The sequence below is a fragment of the Alligator sinensis genome, unplaced genomic scaffold (genome assembly GCF_000455745.1).
Source record: "Alligator sinensis unplaced genomic scaffold, ASM45574v1 scaffold311_1, whole genome shotgun sequence".
Classification (NCBI taxonomy): Eukaryota; Metazoa; Chordata; order Crocodylia; family Alligatoridae; genus Alligator; species Alligator sinensis.
In genome coordinates this window covers 497,782-504,133 of record NW_005842355.1, presented here as the reverse complement: position 1 = coordinate 504,133, position 6,352 = coordinate 497,782, and the positions used below count along the sequence as shown (strand labels likewise).

The 6,352-nt window shown below is 51.8% G+C and overlaps 1 protein-coding gene across 3 annotated transcripts in view; it reads right to left on the bottom strand.

The window, feature by feature from the left end:
• Nucleotides 1–3,343, bottom strand: part of MAN2C1 (mannosidase alpha class 2C member 1) — a 20,837-nt gene extending 17,494 nt beyond the window's left edge. For 2 of the 3 annotated variants that reach the window (XM_025210561.1, XM_025210562.1), the window contains exon 1: nucleotides 3,068–3,329. The gene's annotated coding sequence lies outside the window, so the exon portion shown is untranslated. Of the gene's footprint in view, nucleotides 1–3,067 lie in introns of all 3 variants that reach the window. The other variant, XM_025210563.1, reaches the window with a different exon arrangement.
• Nucleotides 3,344–6,352: the final 3,009 nt, after the last annotated feature.

Sequence of the window (6,352 nt, the reverse complement as noted above, 5' to 3'; positions counted from 1 at the left end):
TCTCCTGATCAGCGTGAGGTGACACCAGAGAAGCAGGGATGGAACAGCTTCCTGTCCGGAAGCCCTTCCTTAGACGGGGGGGTGGAAATGGATTAAACCAACAGGATTTCACAAACAGAAATGTGTGAACAATGGATTTGCCAGGTCTGCCACCAGAGCAAAAACATTCTTTAAAAAAAAGGCCATTTTGGCTCAACCTGAAACAAAAATGTATAATTTAATTTTCTGGTTACATTTCACAATGAAAAGATCCCTTTGAAATGAAAAGTCAATATGTTTAATTATGGAAAAGTCAGATATTTGCTAGTTCTTCCCCCTATTTTCCTTTGGACCAAAACTATCTGCAGATGCAACCTGAACTCAGACACCCGCAACCCAAATTTAAATTTTTCACCAAATTCAATATTTGCCAACACAATCTTGACCAGCTATGTTTATGAAGGTCCAGGGCTTAAAGAAACACTCCTTGCCTTTCTGTAGCTTAGTATGGAGCAAAGCCCAGGGATTGCTGTTGTGAAAGGCACACGAAAGGGAAGCTGGTCACTGAGGGGCTCATGACAGCCAATGAAATATACCCCAGGCAGAAACCTTGGACCATATTGTAGTCTGGAGTTAAGTTTTATAGCCAAAGAATCTGCTAACAGGTACTGATGTCAGAAACTCTGCCACCTTTCTAACTGTCTCAGCACAGCAATGGGTGGTGGGAAATTTGCCTACAGTTTTGTCATTATGGCCAACATACACATCAAAAATACACATGCATCCTAAACATGGAACTGAAAGAATTCACAGCAGAGCAGGCAGGGATTTCAGAGCACCCAACTCTCAGCTTAGTCCCACCTGCGACACTGACTTGATATGAAACCCTAGGCAAGTGCCTTGATTTATCTGTGCCTCAGTTTCTCTTCAACAAAGATAATCACAATTTTTTTGTCTTAGTTGTGGGGGGGGAGGATTAAGGGGGTTGTGAGGAATAATATGTATACAAGCACAAGCAACCTGAAGATGCCAAGTAACAAGGTTGAGGGGAAAAATCAGCCATATCTGTACCCTGCCATTGCAGATATTACTAGTCATTCATGGCTGTGGACCCTGGGAGTAGAAACTGATCATCACCAGGGATCCAGGTTTTCCGTTTCCCACGGAAAAAATGGAGAAAACCACAGATTCTGTTTTTATCGGAGAAAACGCATCATTTTCTTTTTAGCAGAGAAATCCACGGATTTTCCACTTAGGAGCCAATTGCTAAAGGGCGGGAAACCCCCAGCCCTGCCCGGAGGAGGGAGAGGGGGGAGGGCAGAGCCCAAGCCTCTGAGGCAGTCAAGGCAGGGCTCACACTCGCCCTTCGCCCCTGGAGCATGGAGGGAAGTGGGGCTTGGGGCAGGGCTGGGGAAGATGGTTTGGGGGCTGAGGGAGCAGGGGTGCTGCCTGCCCCAGGCGGCACATCGCAGCTGGGAGCAGGGCCAGGGGGTGAGGGCAGAGGTGCCCCTCTGTGGGGGGCTTTGTGAGTAAGCAACGCGGGGTGCGGTGCGGTGGTGGGGCTGGGAATGACTGTGCGCCGCCCGGCCACCACTACGCTGCGCTGCGCCACTGCCGCTGGCTGCACAGCTCCGAGCACGGCTCCGCAGCGGCAGCAGGAGGGTTTGCATGCAGCGGGCATCACCGCTGGCACAGGCAGCCCCACAGGCAAGCGGCAGCGGTGGCTGCCTCTGCCTCCAAAACCTCCCACTGCCGCTGCGGAGCTGTGCTCGGAGCTGTGTGGCCGGAGGCAGCGGCACGGCGTGGGGTGGTGGGGGGGATGGCTGCATGCCACCCAGCCACAACCACGCTGCTGCTGCCGCCCAGCGGCTGGCCGCACAGCCCCGGGCAGAGCTCTGCAGCAGCAGCGGGAGGTTTTGGAGGCAGCAGCCTCACTCCAGGTAAGCGGCAACACCATGTGCAAGTGCAAGCCCAAGCCACCCTACCCCCGCACCCCCAACCCTTGCCACGGCTGCAGTCAGCCATGGAGCTGTGCTCCGGCCGCATGCCAGCCTCCCTCTCCCCCTCCCTTGGGCAGCCGACCAGGCAGCATGTGTACGGCCTGCACATGGCGGGCACCACCACACTGCATCCTGCATCACTTGCCTGCAAAGCCTCCCACAGAGGGGCACCCCTGCCCCCACCCCCTGGTCCTGCTCCCAGCTGTGATGTGCCGCCTGGGGCCGGCAGCACCCCCACTCCCTCAGCCCTCAACCATCTTCCCCAGCCCTGCCCCACAGCCCCCAAGCCCCACTTACCTCTAGGATCTAGGGGTGAAGGGCATGGCTCCGCAGTGGCAGTGCTTGCCCAGAAAGCCCCTCCACCCTTCATGCAGATGCCACCATGGAGATATGCAGCTGGTTGTGGGGCATGCTGCTGAATGCAAGCCCCTCATTTCACCCCCCAGCCAGGCAGCACATATGTGGCCTGCACACGATGGTTGCCACCGCACTGCTGCTGTCGCGCCCTGCACCACTTGCCCACAAAGTCGTTCAGGTGGCCATGGGATGGTAGCGCAGGGCACAGTGGCAGAGTTGTGGTGGCGGCCTCTGTGTGCAAACCTCTTGTCAGGCCGGCCAGCATGTGTGTGGCCCACAGAGTGGCATCCCTGCCCTCACCCCTCGGCCCTGCTCTTGGGAGCGGGCACAGGGGTACACTCCCCCACTTCTTGATCTACTCCCCCAGCACCTTCCCTTCCCCCCACCCTGCCCTGCCCCTTCCCCCCACACACACTTACCTGATGGGGTGGGTGTCAGTGTCTGTGTCTGCATGTCTGTGGGTCTGCTGCAAAGGGCATCAGGAGGGCTGTTGAGACTGTGGGGGGGAGTGCGGGGCACCAGCAGCACTGGGAGGGGCTGTGGGGGGCCTTTAATTTTTATCACGGATTTTGGGTTTTTAATCAGAGAATTTGCAGTTTTTAATCAGAGAAAACCAGGATCCCTGATCATCACACACATTGCTCCAGAGGGGGCATGTCAATTTTACAAGACCACCATATTTTAAATACCATCTCCCCACATTGGCAGACTCCCCGAAGGCTGGTACTCACGTGGGCCCAAAGGCATCCCCGACTGCTGCAGGTCTGAATTCCTGTTGGACAGCTTCATCATATGGGATTCGCTGAGGAGTCTGGAAGCAGGAGAGAGAAACCAGGGGGCAGGTGTCCCCAAAAAGCCTGCAGGACAAGGCAAGGAAATGAAATCTGTGACCCTTTGGAGCCAAATTCTAGCATCAGGGGATGTGTCTTCCAGATTTCAGACCTAGTCTGGCACAACACAGTTTTTCCTAGTTTGTGACTGAAGAAATACTCAGTTTAAGGGGAAAAAAACCCAAACAAACCAGTCTTTTAAAAATTAGTGATCCTCAATCTCATTAGATGACAAGAATTTCAGCATGGGCCACATCAACAGCAGTATATCTGTTCTGCCTGACACATTCTCACACCATCAAGTGCCAAGAGGTTGAGACTTTGCAGTTCCCACAAACTATGCTTTCTATGTAAGCAGCAGTGGGTGTTGACACAAGATGCATTAACAACTGCTGTAACTAATGTTGCTTTTGACACTAGTATAATTCATACAGGGGCAGGTCCATGAGCAGCTCTGCCATGGCAGATTCCCACAGAAGGTGCCATTATAATAGCTTTTCACTAGATAACTTGGGAGTCAGTCCTAGCCTGTTTGCCTTGAACACCTAGGAGTGAAGCCAACTAAAGCTGCAGCCCTACATGACATATGTCAGTGTGCAGTTACTCCCAACTTTCTGAGGACCATCTGAGCATATTAACCGATAATATCTTTGCCACTGAAAAAGCAACCTGAAGATGCCAAGTGCCAGGGCAGGGGGAAAAATCAGCCATATATGTACCTGCCAAGGCAGACATTTCTATGTATTGGTATAGCAGAAATAGCAGAGCTGGAGCAGATCCCTTGTCTCCCCTTCATTTTACCTGTGACAGGCTGTAGGGTGTTCGTGGCTTTGTTTTCATGAGGTGCTTTGAGGCTGTGGTGTGAGAGAGGTTGGAGTAGATAATATTTAGGACTTGCTGTGTAAATGATTGCCTATGAATGCAGAGAATTGACCTGATAACCCAGAGCCCTGTTCCAGTCTATTTCTAGGGTAACTTTTTCCCTGCAAGTAGCATGACTCAGAATCACAGAAATGTCTGGCTGGAAGGGGCCTCAAGATGCCATCTAGTCCAACTCCCCTGCTCAAGGCAGGGACATCCCTGTCTGAATCATCTCATTCAAGGGTTTGTCTAAACTGCTCTTAAAAATTCCCAAGGATGGAAATTCTACCGCCTCTGTAGGAGGTGGGCTGTATTTTGTGTTGCAGCTTCATTTCTGCCCTGGTGTAAATCTGTTGTGTCTCTCTACCCTAGAGTTGCTAAAGCTTGACAAATGCCTTTGCAAGGACATTGGAATGTGATACATCCTATGTTCAATGTTCTGAGTATTATTAAAAACCTGAAGGGTGATTATAGAGAGGACGGAGATAGGCTTTTCCCTGTGGCTGTAGGGGACAGGACTAAGAGCAATGGCCTCAAGCAGCAGCAGGGAAAACGTAGCCTGGAGATCAGGAGAAATTTTCTCTGAAGGTGGTCAGTCATTAGAATAGGCCACTTTGAGAAGTTGAACAATTTCCATCTCTGGAAATTTTTAGAGCAGCTTAGACAGACACTTGGCTGGGATGGTTTAGACAGGAATGATTCTGCCTTGAGCAAGGGGCTGACCTTGTGAGGTTTCTTCCAGTCCTATTTTCCCATGATTTGTATGTGTTATGCACCCCTGAGAGTAGATGCTGCTCTTCCATGTCATGTTTCTCCCCCATTGCTGCCTGCTGTGACAGTTCAAAAGCATTCATACAAGCTTCTCTGCACATAGTAGCACAGCCAGACACCATGCTGTTCCACCCAAGATTGTTCTGGGACATAAACACCCCTGCAATGCATAAAGCCTGGCAAAGAGGGTGAGACTGCAGTGAGCAGGATGAGTCTAACACTTCACCCTAAACTATACATGCCACATGTTACAAGGGAAAAGGGGACCTGCACCAGCTGCGCAGAGAGCCCCGACTAGCAGTTCCTACCTGTGGGGTGTTCAGTGAGGCCACTGTCCACCCTGGCTTCCTGTGGCCACATTGAGGAATCTGATATGTCCAGGCTGTGTCCTGGGACTCCTATGCTGACTGGCTCGTCTTCTACTCAGACACCAATTAGATCATGGATGCTAGCCAGAAACAAGGGCACTCAGTGCGTGAAAGTTTGTCTACAGCTCTCCTAACCATACAGTTGGCCCAATAAAAGGCATCACCAGAAAACCTTTGCTTCTCATTATGTTTGACAGGCATTTGTTTAAGCTTCCTTGTGTGTATTAAAAAGCGGGAGGCCCTGTTGCTCCCTAAGTGATTGCACTGGCACATGAAAAGCCACATGCAATAGACAAAACCCTCTACCAAATGGCAAATCCCCAGGTCCATGCAATGGGGCTCTGACACATTAAACCAGGGACTGTCCTTAAAGGTATTCATGTGAACTAAATACAGGAGATGCTGTGCGTAGTTAGATGGAAAGTTCAATCTAGCAGAGACACACAGTCCAGTAGTTTTAAACCCAACAGCTGGTTTGCTTGTTTGAATTCTGAAAACTAAACATGAACTTTCAAAGGCTGTTGTGTTCACTGACAGCAAAATAGCACTGAAGAGATTTTTATATACAAAAATACATTTTTCTTTGCATACATCCTGCTGGAGCAATGCTTGTGCCATGTTCCCACCAGGGTAGTTCAAGGGCAGTCCACTCCCAGCCCGTGGGTCAGATCTGGACTCGTGGTTCTCCACACATCCAAAATTTGGCAACAGGGAAGCAGTAGCAATTAATACTGTCACTTCTTCCCCCACTGCCAAATTTCCAAGCTCTTTCTGGCTGGATCGGGTCCCGGCTAGGCTGCTCCCACACAGCTGGGATCAGGCCAGATCGGACGCATGGACCACATCCAGTCCAGACTGAGCTGGCGCCCCTTCTCCAGGCCATGGGGCAGCCTGCGCACATGAGAGCAACAGGATAACACGAGAGTAACTGTGGCTTGGAGGGCACTCTCTCTGAATGCTGGTTCTACCACACAATCTGCACCCTGTGGCAGGGCGCTGTCCAGAGCCCCTCGTACTTAGCCTGCTCTCACGTCCCGCTTTCTATGCGGCACTTTAAAGCCCCGATCCTGCAGCGGGGCCGCGCGTGCCTATGCCGAGCCCCGCTCGCTGCAGCATCACCTCGACCCCGCCAGGGCGGCCGCGGCGGTGGCAGCAGCTGTGAGCCCGGCCCGTGTCCCGCGCTGCG